The sequence below is a fragment of the Sapajus apella genome, unplaced genomic scaffold, assembly GCF_009761245.1.
Source record: "Sapajus apella isolate SASKATOON/1434 unplaced genomic scaffold, GSC_monkey_1.0 scaffold64, whole genome shotgun sequence".
NCBI lineage: Eukaryota > Metazoa > Chordata > Mammalia > Primates > Cebidae > Sapajus > Sapajus apella.
In genome coordinates, this window is record NW_022437004.1 from 11,128,384 (window position 1) to 11,152,799 (window position 24,416).

Consider the following 24,416-nt stretch of genomic DNA (forward strand, 5'->3'; position numbering starts at 1 on the left):
CATTATCATTTAATTGGAAAATACAAAGTTATTAAACTAATTCAATTTATATTTAATTCTTGTCACTCAGTACCAGTCAATTAAGAATATTTGAATCAAAGAAAATTTTTAAATAGTTAAAAAAGACAAATCCTTACATTATGTACACAAACCAACTTCATTGTTTTTTTCTTTTATTTTGTATGTATTTGTTATGGAGTTGTGTAAATATATGATGCAATTATCATGAATTTTTGTGTCAATTGATAAAAATGTATTTTCATAAAAACGTCTATAATAGCTTTTGAAAACATTATTTATTTTTGGAATGCTAAATATTTCAAGACAAAATAAAACACTCTCTAACTAGCACCTATGTATAACCCAATAACAGGATACTTTAGTAAATCAGTCTTTGAGATGGCCCATGTAATTTTTTCTAAAATAATGAGTTTTAATAAATACTAAAATACATAAAAATAAATACATAAAATACATAAAAATACTTTTAGATGCTTTTGATAAATAACTTCTATTTTTCCTGACTTCCTCAAATATAGTATATTTTGGAAATCCAATGCATTCATTGAGAATAAGAATAAATAAAAAGCAGTTACTACGCTAAGGACAGAAAATTATCAGAATAAGATTCACATTGTATAAAAACACCTTGATCTTTCTCATATGCTATTACAAACACAGGAAATCCAGAGATCGTTGCTATAAGAGATTGAAGTTTCTTAAAAACATAATATCCAGTGAAGAATAATATTTTAAGTATTAAATATTTTCTGACTCTTAAAGCTATTTTTAAAGAGTAATTTCTTTAGTTTTCCAAATTACTACAGCTTTTCAAAAATGCCTTATATCTCTTTAGGAAATCTTTGCACAAAGAGTTTGAATTTTTCTGAGACTCATGCTAATTAATGAAACTGAAGGACAAACCAGAGAATGTATTACTAAAATATTTTGATATGTTTCAATGTCTCTGTACTTGGAATTGCCTTGGCTTAGAACACTTCATCAAGCATTAGTTTTATTTTTATCTTTTAGTATCTCAGAAGGATCCCCATTCTACTTTATCTAAATTGGCCTCCCTAATTTATCTCTATCTTCTTGGGTGTGAACTTCCTCTATGAAAGTTTTCACTATTTGTAATCACTGATTCTCTTTCTTGGTTTGTTTTTCATCGCTCTCATCATACTGTAAGCTTCATGTAGGTATCAACTTTGTCTTTTTTCTTTTAGCAATGCCGTTCTGTGCCTTCCATAGTGCCTGGCAAATAGTAAAGCTCAATAAATACATGTTAAATAAACAAATGAGTGAAAAAAACTTAACCATACCTTTCATTGCCACAATTCTTACTTGCTCACAATGGGTAAGTGACATATTGATATAAGTGCTTGAAAAAAAATCATTCTTTTCCAAGTGGGAGCAATTATTTATTATTATTTCAGATACAACAATTGTGAAATTATGTCAATATTTACACAATAGCAATATGAAAGCACAGAGTAATAATTTTGGAAAGAAGTGATAATTCTTTCCATTTTGCCATCATTTACATTTTTGTCAACTTTAGAAAAGGAGAAAATGGTGAGAAAAATCTGTAAAGAGTTTACACACAAAAGAATACTTCAATGAAGGAAAATATGTCAGCTTACTATACCATATTTTGTTCTATCAAAATATTACAAAATTGACACGGGACATAATGCTGTTTGATGTTCTAAGAAAAATACAATATGTTTAGGAGACTGTATATGTGATGTGGATGCATCACTGAGAACTATATAAGGAACTGCTAACATTGCAAAAGCACAGATTTTCAAAATGGTATGTATATGTGCTTAAAATTGCTGGTGTGCTATAATTAATTTTTATTCTATTTTAAAGGGTCATTCACTTATCTTTTATAGACAATTTTCACAGCTTATCATGAATCCCTAGAGCTGCTATGATTAAGTCAATACATTTACATAAATAGTATGTAAATGTACTTAAGTATTTAAGTATAGTGTTCTTGATATAGCCTAAGGTGTTTTATAGGAATATATCCAACATTTTGCTTTTTGAAGGAGAAAAATGTATTTTTATGCTTCATCACACATACTGTAAATATCCTTTATGCTTGTACTAGATTCCCACCTTGCTTCACATCATCCATTTAATTTTTCATATACACAGCACAATAAATGCATGTTGCTAAATTCAAACTTTGTAAGAGTCTGATCCATTGTAAGTGAATTTCATATCTTTTTCTGTGCTTCACTGATCTGGTCAGAATATGGACTTCCTTTTATATTAATGAGGATTTTGTTCTGTGTTTGAAGCCATGAAATCAGATGAGAATGTGGAAAATACCAGATAAATACTGTTCAGTGATACTGTTACTATGAAGGCTTTAACATTTTTTCCCTTTTCTCAAAAAAATAATAAACTGCTTTGAGCTTTTTAAAATCACAGAAAGTTAAAGCTAGTTCTGTCACCTAATTCTGCAGAGGAGGGAAATGACGTACTAAGTTTTGATCCTGTGGTCACATTTCAGATAGCAGGAATAGAACTCAATTCTACTTTGCAAACTGATGTTTTTATCAGACTCGTCTGGAAACTCAGTTTTTTTATTCATTTAGAAAATAATAATACCTCACATAACATTATTTTCAGGAGGAAATGAAATGAAATAATAGATACTATACACAATGCCTGCCCCATGATAGGCATTCAGTAAACTATAGCTACTGCTATTATGATCTTTTGCAATAGGCATTATTTTTATAGTTAATCATTACTACAAGCATGAATAATCTTACAGCACTTCAGTATGAGACAATCTCTGGATGGGTAGAGCTCGCCTAACATTGGAAAAATTCAGCACTGCTTTGGCAGACCCTGGCTGCCCCCAGTTTAAAAGTAATTAGTCCTACTCAACCAAAGTAATCTGAAAATTGGCTCTCAAACCATATTTGCAATTTTATGTGAAAAGACATGATTCAATATTCAGTAATGGTTAGGTACTTTCAGTGTTCAACCCTGAGGTCCTTGTGTAAAGAGGATTGTTGTCAAAATGGAACGGAAGTTTTGCATGTAAAACAATGGCAGGAGAAACCCCTTAATCAGATTTGCACAGAAAAGGAGGAGACCGTGCCATCATGTGAATGCCAACAAGTAGATGCACTGAACTTGAAAATCAGTTATTTTTAATGTTAGTATACGTATTAGCATTAATAACTGGACATAGAGTTGTCCTTCCAGACTCTATGTTTCATAAAGGGAAAAAGAATTCAATGTTTGTCATGTTACGTTTGAACAATACATTTACTTTAAATTAAAGACATTAAAACACCTTATAAATTAAATAAGTTCCATGAGATATCCAGTGATCAAGTAAATAATAGGAAATTAGGGATAAACTATAGGTGAGGAAGAAATATTTTTGTAATAATAATCACTTTTGTAGTAACAATCATGATGGTAGTGATGAATGCTTGATAGGTCAAACCACATATGTGATGAACTGATCCATGACTTCAGAGTTATGACTATTAGCAGGACTTTTACTTGAAAAAGAAAACTGTAATATCTCTAAGCTCAGTTTGTCATCTTTAAAATAAGTTGGATTTTATGAAATGACCACTTAAGTCTCTTCTAGCACTAAACTCTCAAAACAATTCTATTGTTGATTCAAAGACATCCGTTCAAAGATAGAGCCTTCATACATATGGACCCAGAATCCATCAGGACTAAGGATTGAGAGGAGATATTTCACCCTGTGAAGTTCTATTATAACAGGTCAAATCAACACCCAGGATTGGAGGATTTGGCAGTGAGTCCAGAGATACTGCTTCCATAATCACAACCTATTTTGTTACTGACCCTTCAGGACAGCATAGACCTAGTTTTGACTTCAACAGGAAATCCCAAATTCAGAGTATGAAGCAGAACTGTACTATTTTGCAGAAATGGGAAATCAGTTGCAGTGTGCTGACCTATTCCCTTAGTGGAGGTGATATAAGTGGCATCACAAAATCAGCTTCCTTTTTTAATGCTCATGTATCTTGACACTTACAGTTTATTACATCACAAATTATCCTCCATCCAGATATTATCTGGAAGATGGTCGAAGGTATTCAGTAGTCTACCAGCCTCAGGATTCCAGTTTTTCAAAATTTTAAAGAGACATCCATTCCAAATTTCCTTTGTTTAACCTATTCCAGAAACTGAAGTGCCTCTAAGTATAAATGACAGGATAATAGAACTCTAAGCCTTCTTTGCAGTGAATATTATGCTTTCATTTTGCACAGTAGAGCTCAAAATGTCTCACTTTATGCTGATGGTGAGCACTTTTAGAGTTTTTCATCTTCCTACAGTTAAAACATATGACAAAGTGGCCATTTGCAAAAAGAAATGAAGGGGAAAAGTGAGCATGAAATTCACAGAAATTGAGACCATAATAAATACTAAGTAAGTATACTTCCATCTGCATCTATTTGTAGATAAAATTTCAAATATGCTACACCAAAAGATTCACATTGACAGGTTACTTTTTGTTTAAAACTAGATACTCTGGGAAAAACACATAATATTTATGATAAAGACAGATTGGAAATACAATTAATCATAAATCAATGTAAACCAAATATATATGTATGTATAATGTTTAATAATACATAAATAGCTCTGTAAAATATAACTAAAGGAACTTAAATATTAAAAACTAATGTTTTTATTTCAAAATAATTTCTATATCCATTTAGGTCTAGACACAGAAAGCAAATCATTATGTGTAGGGCAAAATAAAAATAAAGGAAATGCCCTTTCAGAATATGAACTTTAATCCTTAAATGAGTGCAATTTTGTATTATAATAAAAGTAAAATTAAAAAATTCATATAAACGTACCTCCTATTAAAAATGGAGAGAAATAAAAATGAAACTAATTCTTTCAGAAAAAATTGATATAAACAAAATGATATATTTTTTTTTTACCGTAAGTGTACTTTCTACTGGTAAACATGTAAATTTAGAGAGGCAAAAATGAAAACAATAACCAATATGTACCAAACATTTTGGGAAATCATTTTAGAATTGTTTAAGTCAAACTAAATTTTTAACTCTTGATTAAAAATAAATAGTGGCATCTTTGACATAATCAGCCTAGTTTTTTAAATAAATTATTAAGCATAATTAACAAGTGAAAGATCTTAAAAACATTATTTTACATTTTAAAATGAATCTAAATACATATAACTAAATAACATGGCTTCCATGTGAGATGAGGGATTCCATTCTAAAGATTGAGAAACCCAGATCAACTAGGGTAAAAGCTAATGAATCAGTACAGAATTTAAAACTTGATTCAAAGTTTCTTTTAAGAAATGTATCACATAAAATCAAAAAGATATCCATGATAATTCTTTATATTTTTTAATTGTTTCTATGTCAGGCTAAGATGCTAAATCAACCTAAAGATAGGATACTTTGTAAGTGGTTATGTTATACTAAGAGATATGAAAGCAAAAGCTTAATTATCATGTGACCATCGTTTATCATAGCTCAGTTTTGATTTGCAACATTTAATTCCCATTCATTTAGTATAAGATATTTTGTATTGTATTTTGATATTTTTTTAAGCATTACAAATAGCATTAGTAGTAGAAAGAGATTAGAGTTATTTAATACCTAGCGCTTTGGGATTCGTTTTCCTGCTTTATTAACATTTATGGAATTCCTTGCACTAAAATGTCAGCCCCATAGTTTCATGAATCATTGCAAAAACATCAGGGAGTATCATTTATAATGTACAGCAATCCATTTTGATACATGAAAGTAGACCTGGTTGCAGTATGCCATTTTTGGATTCGATTTTCATGTAATTTGAGGTAAGTGCTAAATTATGATCTTGCCTGATACTTACTAGTGAGCCAGTTGTGGCATTAAAGTTGATATGGATCAAAATGAAAGAACAGAAAAGAAAGGTATTAGAAATACTTTGATTTAATAAACAGCTTATACATAAAAATTTCCATTTTAGTATGCTAATTTTAATACTTGACCAAAGTGTATTTTCACTTTTATTTCCTTAGTAACTCTTTCTTCAATTATCTTTCCCTGTATGATCAAACATTGCAATTTTTTTAAATGAAAATGTACATTATAATAATATTATTTGAAAGTTTTAGGAGATGAAATATAATTCAAAATTCAGGAAAACTGTGAACTCTTATACCAAGTATCTAAAAACTAAAATTATTATAAGTTTTGCCTTAATAAATATTTTATAAATGTATAGATTTAGCATATAATTATAACTGCAACAGTTTTCTATTATAAATAAAAATTTTGATTATACTTCTTAACCTAATGCAAACCGTCATGCATTTTTAAATTTATTAGAAGTAGATTAAATATTATCTTTTATAATTGTAAGATTTCACATAGTACAAGTCACAAAACTTTATGTAAAATTAGAGTTCAATAAGTATAAAATAATACATTTTTAGCTGAGTAATTTAAAATTATCTCTGTCATAAATCTACTTTTATAGGCATATTAAAAAATCTAAATAACATAAGGTAGTAGTCTGTAAATAAAATGGCTAAGAGATATTAATAAATCAATTTTGTAAAACATGTTGAGCTTTCCTGAAATGTTAAACTATTAATGTTTTATTGTCAATAATTAATAAGCTCACATCTGATAAGATTTCCTGCTCTTAATATAATAATGTATGGGATTATCAATGATATAGGCCCACAGGATACAAAAAAATGATGTAGGCAAAGAAAGAAATCTATAACTCATTTGAGAAAGATCACAATGGGTTTTGTGATATTAAACAACTTTTTTCAAAGTAACTTTTCCTTTATAAAATGTTTAAAATAACACTTGTTAACATAAAAAAGAATATGTAAACCATTAAAAGCAAAATAATGAGTACAATTAATCCTCCATACAACTTAAGATAAACTTAAGATAAATAAACTGAAACATTTAATTAAAATGCAAGAGAAGAATATGCTGTTTTTGACATTTCTGAATTTTAAGTATCTTCTCTGCCTAAATATAAGCTATTTGGTACTTTATTTGCATCTTTTTGTACAGTCAAAACACTCTTTGTTTAAGGGTTGAAGTGGTAACCTTTAAATTAGTGTCTATTTAATTTAATAACTAAATCCATCAAACTATATGCCTACTAAAATGCTTTTATTTTCCTTTCTGGTTAATTCAAAGTGCTTAATCTTAAAATGTTAACTGTCAAAATAATGGACCTTTTTTTCCCTCCATAAGAATAACTTGAATTTCTTACATATTTCCTGTCAATCATTCTATCTAAACTGGGTGTGCATAAATTGTTCCCCCACTGTGACTCTCTTAAGTTTGTAAGTTTGGACAGTGTTACTTACCTCTACCGTGAAAAGGACATAAAATCATATTCTGTACATTTCTATGCTTATACTCAGAATGTAATTTTAGTGAGAGGAAGATCTATTATACAGCTGAATAATGAACAACTGTAAAGATAACTGTTTGAGAAAACAGAATATTATGGAATACATCAATGTGTTAGGGATACAAAGTAAAATACCACAGAATTTATTATTCAATGGCATACATAATTCTTCCTTAGGTGATTTTATTGCTACTCAGGAGGTTACCTTTTGTGTTCACATGTTAGTAAAAGCTGCACTTTTCCTTTTTTGTTTTTTTTGAGTGAAAAGTTTAATAGGCAAGAAAGAAGAAAGGAAAAAGAAAACAGCTCCCCCAGACAGACACAGAGGGAGGGGGGGATTCAAACAAAGAGAAACCCCCCCAAAGCTGCACTTTTAATAAAAAATATTATTAATTCTTTGTTATATCCTGGCATCCTGTAATGTATATGACTAAGTTCATGCATTGACATAAGCAAACAAGATGTTTCATTAATGTAAGGAAGACTTTGGACTGAGAAAAAGCCCATTGACATTGTCAGCCAGTTACTTCAGTGTTAAATTCAAGGTGGCTTGATATTATATTTTTTGTTAAACACAAAAGCTAACATTTAAGGGTCAAAGGACTAGCCTAGGTCTTACAATCCATAATGATATGGCCTTAACAGTTGTTCTTTTATATTTTAATTTAAAGCACTAAACAAGAAACAATTCACTAAATTTTAGAGCTGCGTTTTAAACAGTCCAGGCTTGAATTTCTAATGTTTTTATGAAAGCTTCAATAAAAAGCTGTGGTTTGAAGTAAGAACATATTGTAGTTCTGTAAAACAATTTCCAGTTGGCATAATGAGAACCTATATAATCTAACTGCTTAACCAATAACATTCATTTTTACTATTATATAATCACCTATGTTCTAAGTAAATTTTTATTAAATACAGTTCCAATACAGATTTTAGGAAACTTATTTTATGCTATTGTAATGCTGGAACAATTTATAAGTGCTCAAATAATTTTGTCAGGGCAATTCCCTTCCATGGGAATTTAAAAATTATTTGTGTCATAGATGAATGAGAAAACTTCCAATAATAATCCATGAGACAATAACACACACACACAAAATCTAAAGATCTTATTCAATATTGTATGCCTTTTATAAAATTAAGCTGAAATATAATCTTTGGAGGGATTAAAATATTTCACAAAGGTAGAATTTACCAGACAAAGTCATAATTTTTAATTTAAAATATCTGGTTTATTTATTAATAATAACTTGCAACTTTAAATCTACAAGAGAGCCTAAATTGGGTCAGCGTGGGGTCAGTGTTGCATAGAACCTGACTTTGTGATTTTTAAAAAATCAGTAGGAAGCAATGGTTCTCAAATTCTCGCAGGCATCAGAATTGGGCTTGTTAAAACTCAGATTAGGGTTCAGAGTTTTTTATTCAGTGGGCCTGTTAGGTGGTCTGAGAACAGGCATTTTTAACAAGTTCCCAGGTGTCACTCAGGCCACTACTAGAAGGCCCCATTTTGAGAACCACTTTCTGAAGTATAACATAGTGTGTTCAGCAATTTCTTTTATAATGCCTATCATCATGTTCTCAAAGGACATTTATTGACTCTAAAATCTAATATTAATGAATTTGGAAATTACATGTAAGCACTATCATTTTACAATATCTAAATCATATTCTCTGATAACTATGGATACAGGAATAATTTGTCCTGGGATAATATAATTATGTGTCATTATAAATGGTGTTATATAACTTAGAATTGGTTATACAGTAACTATTGCTTTGATGTGAAAAAGTATGTATATTATTCTTTTCCAAACTGGTGCTTCCTTAGTCTACTCAGTTCTGAAAGACTTTCCATACTTTAAGGGAAAAAAGAGAAGACAAATCCATTTCTAGAAAGGACTTATTATTATATCTGTGACATGTAAGTATTTTCTGGTGAAGGGACAATAGTAAGGGCTTGTAGAAACAACCACTTTCATACAGTTTAATATTTAATATTAACCACATCCTAGTCAGCTCCTTGAAAGGAGGATTCTGCTTTACATTCCTTTGACTTCCCCACAAAGGCTCTAACAGCCTGAATTGTAAGAGGTCTTGTACATCATGGAGGCTTCAAGGGGGTCTGTTCATTATTCCTTGGTAGCCCCTGCAGTTAGAAGAATACCAGGTGCATAGTAGGACCCTAAAAAATGTTGACAGACCTGAACACACACTTCATAAATAGTACATGCGTAATGGATATTTAATGACTTATTCTGAAAGACATCCTAGTTCTTTTGAATATACAAGTTGCTTTTTCTCAGCAAGTTCATCCCTTGCTATAAAATGAAAGATGGGCTGGTCTAGTTGTACATGTATTAAGGCAGATAACTTTGCAAGTGTCCAAATGGCCTTAGGCTACTAAGTTTGCCTATGTCTGTGATACAGGAATTTCAATAAAAATGTTTTAACATTTAAAAAGTTTTGTGTACTTTTTAATAATATGACTTTGTACATATAAAATATATATTTAAAACATACACATCATGATTGTTACTTGTAATATAAGCTAAAGGTGTAACGAGAATAGATTGGTGGGAGACAGATATTACTCTGTTTATTGCTGTAAGAAGGAGTTTTATAACCCAGTACTAGGATTTCTGAGGCTTAAATAGACTTGTGTCTTGCCCCTGAAAATGTTTCCACTAATTTTGACTCCTAAAGTACATTAATTCAAATATTATCTTTGTTTTTTCATCAGCTCTGAGAATTGTACCCCAAAATATGCAAGGGAATTAACTGTATCCATCAGTGACAACTGCACCATTACAAAGAAAGGATGGGCATAAAACTCAATGACCAAAAGTTATGAAGCAGTTCCCTCCTTCTCTCACTGAGGGTAACCCATATACTCAGGAAAAAACAATTGCAGAATATAGGATGTGTGTGATGGGGTGAAATTGTAATAGCATCATGAGCCCAACGATCTCAGTAAAGCTAAACTGATTTTTTTTCTGACATAATATGAAAGACCACTAATGACAAAACACTTGAGTAATAGAAGTCACTTAAAGACCCAAGAAAGAAAGAAAGGGAGAAAAAGAGGGAAGAGAGAGAGGAAGGGAAGGAGGGAGGGACAAAAAGAAAGGGAAACAGAGAAAAAAGAATGAAAAAAGAAAAAGTCCTACTGCTCTGCCTCTGTTTTCAATACCGACACCCATGAACATATCTGGCCCTGGGATATGATACAGAGGCCTGGAGGCTGTGACCTCCTTTCTGAATCTATCAGGAGACATAGCCTACACCAGCACACCAGCACTCCAGGAGTGTTGCTTCTGCCAAATATCGTTTACCAACTTCAAAGAAAGAACAGGCAAAGAGCTGTAATGATGCTTAACACGAAAGACTGCCTTTCTGCTTCCTTCCCTTTCCCCATAAACTGAATGAACTGTCGTTATAAGACAACATACTGCTGAGTTAATGTAACTTAAAAATTTACAGCAGGTTGTATGCCTGGAGGCACATTATGGGGCCACCTGTAGGCATCTAATTCCAGTGAAAATAATAAATAATTGTGGAGCATTCCTCAGAGTCTAGAGAGAGTGGATAAGAATCGTGTTGCTTGTTCACTCCAACATGGATTCTGTTGTGGAGGAGGATTAGAGAACTGAACTCTCTCCAACAAATGAGTAATCCTTCTCCCCACAAAAGAGTCCGCTAAATGCTACACCAGACACCTGGGTGCCAGATCTACACAGCCATTTTCGTGCACTTTTGATAATCCACCTGCAGAAATCACCACGTGGCAACTGCTTAATATAGCACATTGATCCATTTGAGGACTTTTTTTAAACAGTAAAGAAAGCTATTTTGTTTGTCTTTCTGTATCCTGTTTATCTTTTTGAAACTCCTCCTCACATTTTAGCAAAGATAGGGAGTGACAGTAAGAATATCTGTGATATGACTCCAACCACTTATTTTGGAGAAATTAACGTGTATATTTTAGCAATGCTCAGCAACCATGAACTTTTTTTTCACTAGAAAGAAAAATTAATTTATTACAGAGCTGCTTTAAAAAAATAGCAAAAGGGTTTGTTATCGTGCTTTTGCAACAAAATAGGTGGGTCAGTATTTATCCTGTGACTACTCAGAGCATATATGTTGTATATTTTAGATCATACTCTAAGACAGTAAAATTTTACATATGTGTCTATAGAGATATAATACGAACTTTTATTAGGTAGGTTTAAAAAGATAGTCTAATTTTTGTTCAGTTGGATTATAAATTACCTATAAACTTTACTGATGTCCTCATCTTATAGTCACTGCAAATACGGTTTTAAAATCTATGACAGCCTTTCTCCATAAAAATCACATGGCTTGGAATTAAGAAAACTAGATTGAAATTATCATTTAAGTAAGCAGTGAAGATTGGATGCTTGGTGGAATTAAGATTGACATTTCTTTTCTATTTGTACTACACAAAGGGTTAATAAGATTTGCATAACCTTATTCTTTGAAGGCTTTTCAGCAGAGGCAGAGTATTTAAGGATTGCTGCCAAAACAGATTTTAACTCTTTTAATTGTATTGTTAATAACCACATTGTGCACAGTACAGAGCACACTGCACATAAGGCAATACCACTTTGAACAGTTTGACCTGATACCCAATCAAGGAAAGGTTCCTAGAGACGCTTGCCATTTTGGTTGCTATGGTGAGTTTCATATTTTGTGGAAACCACTGCTAGATGTCTTAAAATAGACCTTTGCCAAGAAAAACATTGGTCCAGTGGCATATGCTGACAGAGCCTGCCAAGGTTGCTCAAATTCCCTTCCTTTGTTTTTCCCTCTCCCCACTGGGGCAACTGCTCCAAGCATCAGCCCACTAGTCTGGCAGGCAGAGAATCCAGAAACTTGCTGCTAATTACAATGTTGACAATTCCCAACCTGTTTACTGGCGCCAGCAATCAAACCACATCCTCTCGAGTGAACCAAAAAGCACTTTCTGGCTTTAGCTTCCTGAGGTTCCAAGCTGGCTATATTAATTACTGTTAACTTAAAACTGTATATTGTACAGAAAAAGCTTAATTAGCTGGTATTAAGATTAAAATCTATCTTTTACACATTTTAAAGTATTTTGTTCTTGACCAAATAACGTGAATCCATAAAAGATTTTTCTTTGGACAAAATATTGATTATTTTATGTTGGGCTTCTCAGAGCCAATTTTTCCACTGGATTATTTTCATTTGAGCACCAAAATAGATTTTAAAAAGCCAGTCTGTCTGTCTGTTTATCTACCTACCTATCTTGGGATTTTATCTACAATATTTTTTAAAAACTTGAGAAAAACAATGAACATAGTTATTTACAGTTATTGTTTATAATTAATAAAATAGGAAAACCTTTTGATGGAGATTAAATGGTCAAAAGGATGTCAACTTTCTGTTTTGATGAATTTAAAACAAAGATAGTTACAACACTTTTTCTAGTGAACCCTCACTGCTGTGACAGAGTGCTGATTGGTAGTCATATGGCACATAACGGTATATCTATCAGCGACAGGCTGCATATACAGTGATGGCCCCTTAAACTTGTAATAGGTATTCCTACTATACCTTTTCTATATTTAGATGTATTTAGATACATAATTACTTACCTTTGTGCTACAGTGGCTACATTATTCAGTATAGTAACATGCTGTACAGGTTTCTAGCCTAGAAGGAGTAGACTGCCATACAGCCTAGGTGTGTAGTAGCCTATACCATGTAGGTTTCTGTAAGTACATTTTATGTTGTTTCTACAATGACAAAATTGCCTAAGGATGTGTTTCTCAGAATGTATCCTTGTTGTTAAGCAACTTATGTATAAGGAGCATGCTTCATGATTGATAAGTTGGGTGAACCCACAGTGAAAAATCTCCTTCTCACACCCTGAAATGGTTAGCATTACGAGTAACCCAGATGTGTCAGAGGCAGATCACCATGCAATTTTCATAAAGATCACAACAGAAGTGGACAAGGGTTTTGTAAAACTGAGAATTTTACTTTGATTCTGTTCTGATCCAAGAGCTGATCTGTCCTTCTTTATTCAACAAGATAGCTTTGAACATTTAAAAAGTGAAGTAAAAGTAAATATAATTTTAAATTGTATATGAAAATGTGATTTTATTTCCATTATTTGGTATGAGAACATCATGGGATCACTGTTATTTAGTAATGTTACTTTAAATTTTTCATTGAATATACTGCATGACAAATATTTTTGTATCCAACGTTTTAGTCAACATTTGCATTTGGAAGCTTATTAAATTGAATTGATGTAATTGTGATTAACATTTCCCTTGTTTTACTAAAATATTTTCAACTAGGGTAAACTATCAAGTTATTCCTTTAATTATGATTCATTTCTGTTTCTATATTAACATAGCCTATAAAATTTTCCAATATTTAAAAAATCCTTAGTACAAGCAGACTAGAGACCTTTGGAATCTGTTGATATATTCACGTCTATATATACAATACAAGAGTTTTTGAAAAGTTTAATTGGGGAAGAATATCACTGAATAGTATGAAAAATACAAGAACTAGTGTTAGACAATAGGAAGAATAATGTTGTGAGAAAAGCTTCAACACTTAGTGAAGTTTTAGTGTCACGCATTAGAAAGAAAACACCCAACAAGGGCATATAAAATGGGTTCCAATTATTATCTGGGTGTCCATGGAGAAGTTACTTGGATTCTATGTGTTGCCAGGACTTCATATGGGAAACATGGAAGTTATATTACATACCAAAGAACTAGATCTGAAATAGAAATTTATAGTGACAATTAAATATCATATGAATTTACTATGAGCTTAGCAAAGACTTTTGAAACTTTGTATTCCATGTGGATATAGGGATGGAAAATAATCATATTAAAAGCAAAGAAATTATCAAGTGGGAATGTTATGTATTTGGAAATAAAGGCCAAGTTAGACAAGGAGAAACATGTCAATCTTCTCTATCTTTATCATGTTTAACTAACAAATAGCCTTCCCCTCTAAAATCTAAATCAATTACAGTGAATGGGAAAAACTAAACTCTTAGTGTCAATACTTTATATCAGGAAATACTGTCTTAACAAATCCTCCCAGGTTTACTTCTGGCATAAATTCAAGTATCATACATATCTTTTCTAATAGACAAATTGATAAAAAATCCATCTTTTAAGCCATGTCCCCCAAGGCTCAATTTTTAGAAGTCTGCCTTTTCAGACTGTTGTTCTTTCTTTTGATTTGAGAAATATCCAGATTTCTTGCCTTTCTCAATTTTCTAGAGATGAGCTAAGCTTATTTTACTCAGAGATTATTTCTATTTTAATTGATTCACAGTTCTATATCAGAGCACGACTTTGAAAGCAAGAACTTTTGGATACAGTTGTCACTCATACTATGAAAGAATCTTTCTACACAGATAAACTATATAAAATCAATATTAAACACCACCCATCACAACAGGGTAAAGGGTACCACAAGATCTCTTCTAAAGTTTCCTGAAATTGATAGTTTTCCAAGGTGTACTGGTACCAGCCACCAGGAATTTCATTACTGATACTTTACTACATCACCAAAATCTGCACATTCTTCACTCCAGCCCACATCGTTAGCATTGTTACTTGCTATCATTGTCCCTTGTCTCTTGTCAAATTCAATTGTTATCTACACAAATTGCCAGATGTAAATGTGAAATCGCCTCAAAAGTTTAACATCACTCACTATTTTTAATAAACATAGCATCCACAACTAACAGAAATCTGTTTGTGGTAAAGAATCTCCTTAATTTGACTCTGTTTTAATATATAATATTAAATAAATCTCAAAGCTGTTTTATGGACAACTACATCCAACAACAGAAAGGAACATGAGATATTGTAATAAAAGTATGAATAAATGATTTCCAAGTCTCACATTCCTACCCCCAGGTATATATTTGAAGGCAATTACTTTTGAAAACTTTGTAGAATTTTTATTGAACGTATTCTCAAAGTTTTTATGTTTTAATTTTTTCTCTTTAAATCTCTATTCTTATGCTTGCTTCCATTCAGCACACAAATCAGAATCAAAGTTTTAAATAGACCTAGTGTTTTATACCCATAATTAAACTGAGAATGGATAGTCTGCAAACTATCTGAATAAAGCAATAGCTGATAAACCATATTATTTTAATTTTAGAAAATGGATGTATTATTTTGTGATTAAAAAGTCAACTTATACTTACTATACATGGAACATCCCAAAGAGTCACATCTTTAAAATAAAATTGCAACTTGGCCTGCTTTCCTAGTAAATAATTTTAAAAAATAAAAAAAAATACACAGATCTTTAGCTTTAAAAGCATACCTATCACAGTAACTATTATATTGCATAAAGTGCATTTCCACTGATTACTTTTTGAAACTATATAAATTCTTACAAATATTTATACATTAAATGTTAAATAAAATACCTTAGGTAACATTCACATGGAGTAAAATTATTCTATTTCAATAGTAGATTAAACAGCTACTTGGAGTTTCAAAAAGAATACTAGCTTGAAAGCAATGTTCTCATGGATTGTTCCATTATTTAAAAGTTATATCAAGTAGAGAGAATGTATTTTCCTTCCTGGCAAAGGATAACTACACTACTAGTAAACAAATTTGAGATTTAAAATTTATGTTAACATTAAGTTAAGCTTAAATATATGCAGTGCAACAATCATTTTATATAATAGTGACTTTAAAAATTATGAAAAAATGTAAAATTTATATTAACATATGTCCTAAAAGGATATCATTGCTTTCACAAAATTAATAAATATTTTGAGCACCTACTATGTGCCAAACACTGAACTGGATACTTTAAAAGACTAAACCATTTTAGAAGAATTAAATATACTAGACAATTAATGCTCCTTTTAACAGAATGGGGGGAAAAAACAGGAATTTTCCTGCTCTTCCAAATATTATAATTGAATTTAATAGCATAAACATTTATACAAGGAGTAAATATTTTTAGAGGCCAAGTGTTCATATTCATTCTTTATCCACTACAATCATGTATATCAACTTTGAATAGCATTATGATCTGGCCTCATTAGACTAAAATGCTTATGAAGATAGATATATGGTTTGAGGAGCTTCAGATTTATTATACAGATACACATATACATGTCCTCCCATGATAACACATTAGAATGAATTCATAAATCATTCTTTTGGGGCTTTTTTCTCTACAAAGCTTCAAATAAAAAGTGAAGTGTGAAAAAGCAACAAATATTTCCATGTGCTTCATGCTTTAAGAATTTAAGTAAAAATCTTAAAGACCATTTTCTTGTTTGATACCAAGACAAAATGTTTGCGAATACTATGTAAAAGCTTCTATCTTACTGTGATACCAATTGACACACCATCTTTACATGAAATGTAGAGTAGAATTCAGACCAAAAAAAAAAAAAAAAGGCTTTCCTTGAAATGGAATCCTAAAGAAGTAGAAAGGCCTTATGTGAATTTAAATCTAGCCCATTTTGTGGATGAGACAACTGAAGACCAGGCAAGCTGTGTGACAGGTCCATTGTCATAGTTCACAACACTATCTGTACTCAAAATTAGATTTTCCAGTCTTACTCCAAAGTTCTTTCCACCACAGGATATACTCTCTCTCCCTAAGTATCATGTAATTGAGGGACAAAATGAAATTTAAGATTTTTCTGTATAGCGGCCTCAATTCTCTAATTTTCTTTGTCTTAGTAAACACCAAAGCTTATATAAATAACAGTTATGAAAAAAGTAGATGAAACTGAATACATAATCATTCTATTTAATTCATGTATAGTTATCTGTAGAAGAATCCAGGATATATGTTTTATCATGATATATTTCTTTTACAAAGAAAAAGATTTTTTCCTCATTATCTGCTTCTGACAGAATAGTAGGCATGAAATTCATTCATTCTCTTGTAGTCCAAAAACTAATGGACCATTTGGCAGATATATAAAACATATTTTAAATAAGTAATTTTTAGTTTATCTTGAGACTTGTTTGAACCAGTTCTTGAAATTGACTACACTAGCTTAGAGAGACAAATGTAGACTTCAATTAATACTCATTCCTGTATTGAATACAAATTTTAAAAACAAAATTGCAAAAAAAAAATGCCAATTTTCCAATTAAATGTATCATTTTTATAAAAATAATCTTTTCAGCAAAAGTGTTTCCAAAAAGCACACATTTCATTCAAGTTTACAAATAGACACTACTTTCAAATTATGCCATTATGTCACTATTGTAACATAATTTGTCAACTTTTAAAAAAGCATATTATAATATAAATTGGATTTGAACCGAAAACATAGTAATAATATATTACATCAATATGTCTTTTTTAGTTTGAAATTTAATTGAATGATATTCAATATTGGCTTTAAATTAATAAAATAAATGCAATAACCCTTATTTAAAATCCTGTGAACTTCATGTTTTAGAACTCAGAGGTTTTAAACTTTTAGTTCTAGTTTGGTCTGGTATATATGTATATATCTTAAAATACTATGAGTCTCAAAGGGCTTTTCCACAAACAAAGCAAATGAAATATTGTCTTTACCCTTGCATATATATTACAATGTTTTAGCTGGGTGAAAAATCAGACTGCCTTGCTTAGCTCAACAAAACTCAGAACTCACAAAATATACTTAGTAACAAATTTTTAAGCTGGTCAACAATACAAACATGCAGATACACTGATTTTATTGTTAGGCTGCACTCAAGAAACTCAACGAATTACTGGGTAATAAACACATTTTGAGAAATTTAAAATTTTGTAGTGTATCTTTTTTAGCTTATGTTTTTTGGATGAACTGCAGTGTTTCTGCAACTAAAATGTTTATTTTATACACTCATGTAAAATGTTTTCCAGACTTAAATGCAAGACTTATAAGTCATGATTTAAAAAATCTGAAAACATTTAAAAAACAAATTGTACTACAAAACCATTTGCTTAAAATCTATTTAGCACTTGTGTTTATAGTTGTATAGCTACCAATAACTAAATTCAATAGCTAAATGAAATAATTTGTCTTTAAATATTCTGATGTCATTATTATATTTTTCCTTCTTACTGAAAATATATCCAAAAGAAATTTACTTTTAAATAGTAAGTCTCCTATGCCAAATATACTACTTTCCAACATGGTAAGAACATCATTCTGTCATTTCTGTGATACAATGGTAGCTGCACCTGTACAGAATTGACAAGATGGTGAACAATTGTGATGGCCTTATGCTGTCTTTCCTTCTGTGTCCTTAGTACTTCTTTTCTGTCCTATAAAACACAAAAATGTTTCCCAATATATCCATCATCTCTACCTTCATTGTCTATTTTTATATTTGAAAATTTATCATTACTAATATGGAATATAATAAGACAAAAATTGATAATAGGGTTTGTGGAATATTCCTTCCATCAAAATGCTACTTCGTCATTGCTTGCCTTTGCTTGGACTTTCACTGGAATCCCTGTTCTGGCTCTAGATTGGCACTGCGGTGACACCAAGAACCACATCATTCTAGGGCTCACAATGGCCCCAGAGAAAGTTCATGGGGTTGTCATGATGCTCTATGGATTTTTAACCATGAATACCACCACTGCCTGCAATTCTATTCAAGCAACAACATCAGAACAGGATTCACAAATACAAAGAATGAAATAAGCAAATTTTTTGAAAAATGCAGTTTCTATAAAACTACTTACTTGAGACTCAGTAGCAAATGATCATTCAAGATGGTGTTTCTTATACTTATTAATGAATATTACAGTAGAAAATTGACCTTTTATAGACATTATATAAATTTCAGTGGGCACCCTAAGATCTTCCATCTATACATCATAAATTATGTCCATAGATTCTGAGTATTTAGGCAGGCTTTATTAAAGCAAAACTAGTGGACAAAAGTAATTTTCACAATTTGTCTCCCTCCTCCTTTACTATGCCCTCAGTATTGTCAAATGGACAATCTAAGCTGAATCCATGTTCTCTTTTTTCCAGGAAGACTTTCTATCACCTTTGTAAAGCAAAACAAATATTAGAAAAGGCTGCTTACCCTTCTAGTATTTGGACATCAATGGAAAAGCCATCCAAAAATTATGATTACTTAATACTACTTGGATCTAGCATGAAAAGCACAAACAAGAGTTTTATGCTTCTTTAATCTTGGCTATAACAGTGACAAGGCAAAAGCAATAATTGACTAGTGGTGATGTAGTTTAACATTATTTTTTTCTGGGAAGAAAAAAGCTGCCTTGTAACAAGAAAAATTAACTCCAGTAATTTCAATTTAATAAAGTTTTAATTTTTCCCACTTTCTTATCTTAAAAGGTCTGATGATGGAACATTCCCCCCCCCCGAAACTTAAATAAGAACCAGTTCAGTCAGACTGACACCTAATGGAAACTTTCATAGGAAAATAATTCTGCAAAGGAAAGGAAGCAATGAGGTAAGTATTTAAACAAAAACAATCAAAATACTTTCTGTTAACTATGAGTAGAGGTTTCCTTTAGATTTCATCACTAGCATTTATTTGCAATTATTCTATTCTAAACATTATTATTCTTCCATGAAGCGACTACAATAAATTTGCAAAAAACTGAATAGAATAGCTTATATTTCAAAAGTTCTTCCTCATCCCCTCAACAAATGCCAGATTACTACATCTTCTGCTTCTCACAAACTGTCACCAGGCCTTCGGCTCTCTTTCCTCCTTTCAAATCCTAAACACTTACTATTTAACCAACCAGCATGAGGCCAACTTTCCAGGGACCACCTAAGAACTAGAGTATGTAGCTTCTCTCTACTTTTCTAATTTCCCAATGAAACAATGCCACCAGTAGACATATTGCATTTTTTCAAACACATAACAAGCACAATATTTAAAAGCCCCAAATCACCAACTGGTGGATCCCTAGAGAAAGAAGGTAATTCATGGAACAATGAAGGAAAGAACAGGAGTTACATATTCTCTTGCTGATGATAAAATGTCGAATGCGAAGACAGCATCTGTGTTTTCTTTCCTACTTCAACTAATTCTTAAAATGGACTCGCCCCCGGGAGCTTCCGAGAAGGGCTCCACCCGTTTTCCCTGCAGACAACAACGTTCACTGAGCGCAAAAGCTCTGAGTAGAGATAACCTGGGAGTAATTGTGGGATCAGACACAATGGAGTGGGATTAGGGGTAGGGAGAGGGTGTGTGTGGAGTACCCTTCACTGGGAATCCTAAATGTTAGAAGAAAGGCGAAACCCTAGATGGTGAAGCATGAGAGTGTGCCTGTCTCCTTGAAGTCACCTCGGTGTCAGTCTCTCCAGGGTTCAGACTGCTCTTGTGGCAAGAGCCCAGTGGGGCACATTCACTTCGTTCCTGGGAAAGGCCTGTCCTCCAGGGGGAGAAGGTAAGCTCAGCTTAGAGCGGTCCCAGAGCGACGAGAGGGAGAGCTTCTCAGGCCTCTAAGTTTAAGATTTTTCTCCTGCAGTTTCCACTTATCAGGAATTTAGTCTTCTTGCGCAGCCCGTGCATAACCAACGATCACCACGCAGGGAGGAAACCTGCTTAGTGTTTGGCCGCGCTAGTGGAATCTTCTGTGCGCCCGGTACGTTCTAGTCCCCAGCACTCAGTTCTCCCACCTTTGAAGCGCCTCGATGGGACGGTCCCAGATGGCTCACAAGAGGGAAAGGCCAGGTGCAAAGGTGGCAAAGCTGTGTGGTCCGACGCCGGGAGAGCTGAGACCTGGAGCCCTGGCCCACGCCTTCCACTCCGGGTCATCCTTCCAGCCCCATCTTGGACATGCCAACTCCTGCCAAGTCCGATTGTCCCCAGGTTCCCCAGGATTGTCCCCAAGAGTGCATGTTTGAGGGGGTTGGTGGCCATGGCTTCCTCTTCTCTAGGAGGTGAAAAATCCGTGCTGTTTCATCGTCCATTAATATTTGGAACAAACAAACAAACACAGAAAAACTGGAAGTAGAAGGAGGGAGAGGTTCTCTCTTGCTCCCGTCCCTTCGCAGCTGACCTGAGAGGGGGACGTGCCTTGAGTTTGTTGATGTTTGAGACTCGTCCTAAAGGCAGAGGCAGGGAAGACAGCGCTGAAGAGGTGTCCCAAAGAGACTGGACGTCTGAACAGTCACTGCCTGCCCCAACCTCTTTCAAGAAGCTTCCAGGTTTGTGCCACACTGCAGCCAATCCGGTTCCCATCCTGTTTCTCCACCCCTCCTCGGAGAATCGGAAAAGAAAATATGCGTTCCTGAGAGACCCGCCACACTTCCGATCTGGAAGTTCCGCGGGGACCCAGCCCCCAGGCCCCCGCCCCTTCCCCAGCTTGGCGGCCAAGTGCGACTGCTAAGCGGCGCGGCCGGCCGGGGGTGGGGCTTTGGCACCGCCCCGGGCCCGGGATTCGCGAAGTCACGCGCTTCCGCAGGCTTTCGGGGGCACCTTCGCCCACGGACACGCCCTTTCTGTGGAGGCCGCCCACGGCGACCCTCTGCCCAGCTTCGGCGCCTCACTCGCGACGTTCCCAAACTGCTCAAGGCCTTTCAGTCATTCCCAACTTCAGAAAATCGCCCCGTCCGCGTGTCTCCCCCGAGCCGCACCCCACCGTGGGGAGGAGAGGAGCGGGCGGGGAAGGCGGAATCGCCCCGCAGGACCCCCTTCCTCTCCCCGCCCATCTCCTGCCCCTCGCCCCCCGCCCCCTGCGCGAACCCATTTTACAGTCCTGGTCACCGGAGGCGCGGCGCACAGCCTTTCTGGTGGAACCAGTGCGAAAACACCCGAGGAAAGGAAAAGAACAAGAAAGTGCTACCTTGGCAACCACGGGCGTTTAGTGGCCAGCTGGTGGGCTGGGGAGGGCGACCGCTGCCCCCCTGCCGCTGGTACTCTCCTCGACTACGCGTATTCTTAAGCAATAACAACGTAATCCGTATTATCCACCCAAGAATACCCGTCACCGAAGAGAGTCAGAGGACCAGGCTGCCGCTGCCGCTGCTACCGCTGCCGCTGCTACTGCCGCCGCCGCCGCCACCAGAACTCTTGCTGCTCGCTGAGCCCGCCCCTGGCTGGGGATGGGCTGAGCTTGACCGGGACCATAAATCCATAACTCGATTTCCCTAAAGAAGGATCCAAAGCTGTGCTCGGCTGCTTCCTGCCCAAATCCAAATGGCCGCTCTATTTCCAATTCTGAAAGACAAATCACAAAACCAAATACTTAACACAGAAGAAGAGTGCTGTCTTCCCAGTGAGGAGGGAAGATGTGGCAAGGCTCTTTGGGCACAAGTGGGAGTGACAAGTAGCCTTCAGTTTACCTGGTGCTCTCCCAGTGCCTTCCTCTGCACTTCTCTGCTTGGTACCCAGTCTGGTCTCGGCCAGTCCATTCTAGGTGGTTTGATTGAGTGCCACGGCAGCCAGAGAACCCTGTAAGAGACATGCATAGTTAACCACACAAACATTACAAATATATTTGCCTAGACAGCTTTAAGAAGAAGTGAGGCTTAAATAAAGACAGGGTCATGCATGGGTAAAATTTTCAGTAGTATGTTTTGGAAATGCATTTTCTCAAGCTCAAGATCACAGCAAATAAACACTCATTCAGTTTACTACGTGAAATCAAATACTTATAGATCTACAAAAATAGGCATCTTTCCTTTGAAGGCCTTAGAGCTATACAACATAATGATTTTTAAAGAAAATAAAAGCTTCAAGGCACAAAATAATTAAACCCATTTTCCATAGTATCAAAACTCACTGAGTTGACAAGCTGGTAGAGTTTCTATGATTTAAGCATCATTTTATATCACCACAATGTTTAATTTCATGGCACACCTTTAAAATATATACTATAAATGCATTGCTGTACAGCTGTTGTGAACACCTCTACAGAAAAACCTTTGAAGCTCTGTGTTCATGAAAATTATTTTAAGAAGAAAAAAACAATAAAAACTCATTTGCAAAGTGACTGTAATTTTGGCATTCAGAGAGACTATCTTTGTGATTCTTTGATGATCAATATGGCTCTTACTGGAAAAGCTTTGTCTTAAGATCCTGCAGTGGATATTCTGATAATAGGGGTTTATTGTTCACTAAATAAAATGGACAAGTGCAACGTCACTACCCAAGACATGGTGTAGCTTCATTAGAAAGTTCTCAATTTGCTTTTCCCTTTACTCTCAAATACATGAAAGTACATCCATGTGAGGGGAATGGGGGGGAATATGGAAACATGGCAATAGACATTATGATTTCTCAAATTATGTAAGTGCAAATAGCTCTTCATCAAGGAGTAATTATGTAACAGAATCTCTCCCACTACCACAACTCATCTCTAACTGACCTGGTTGCAATTTAAGACACTTAGGTTGTGCTTGCTCTTATCTTTTTGTAAGTATAATACACACCAACTCATCATTTTCTTGACATGTTACTTACAGATAGAAAAATCAACATGAATTCTAGGTTTTATGAACAGATGTTTAATATATAATGCTTGAACCTAAAATAACTAGAAAGAAAACCAGTATAGCCCAACTACCACACTCTTTTACATTATTTTCAGATAACTCGTAAGTACACCACTTACAAAAAGACAGATTCCAATAAAACAAATAAATAAACACTATTTTCTGCTGTTACCTAACATAGCTATAAAGTGGAGCTTTCCTCTGGTGCTAGATCCAACAACAACAACAAAAAAAAAATCCAAGAAAGCTGACAGGTTCTTTTCAGCTTGAACTCCTAGAAACAAAAGCCCTTAGGGAAAGTAATGCAATAGTCTATGAGCAAAGTATACATTTGCTTCTGCACTCTTCTATTTAAATATCAACTAATATTAAAAGGAAAACAAAAAACACATACAGATAGGCTTGGATTTACTAATTGGAACGTTTTAAATTCAAAAGGATGGTCAAGGCACACACACACACACACACACACACACACACACACACACACACACAC

General features: G+C 33.9%; 1 pseudogene across 1 annotated transcript; it reads right to left on the reverse strand.

Annotated features, from left to right (window-relative positions):
• Nucleotides 1-1,161: 1,161 nt before the first annotated feature.
• LOC116530003 lies at nt 1,162-21,937 on the reverse strand (annotated as a pseudogene). The gene has a single exon (XR_004259780.1). The product of XR_004259780.1 is annotated as an uncharacterized LOC116530003 (transcript).
• Nucleotides 21,938-24,416: the final 2,479 nt, after the last annotated feature.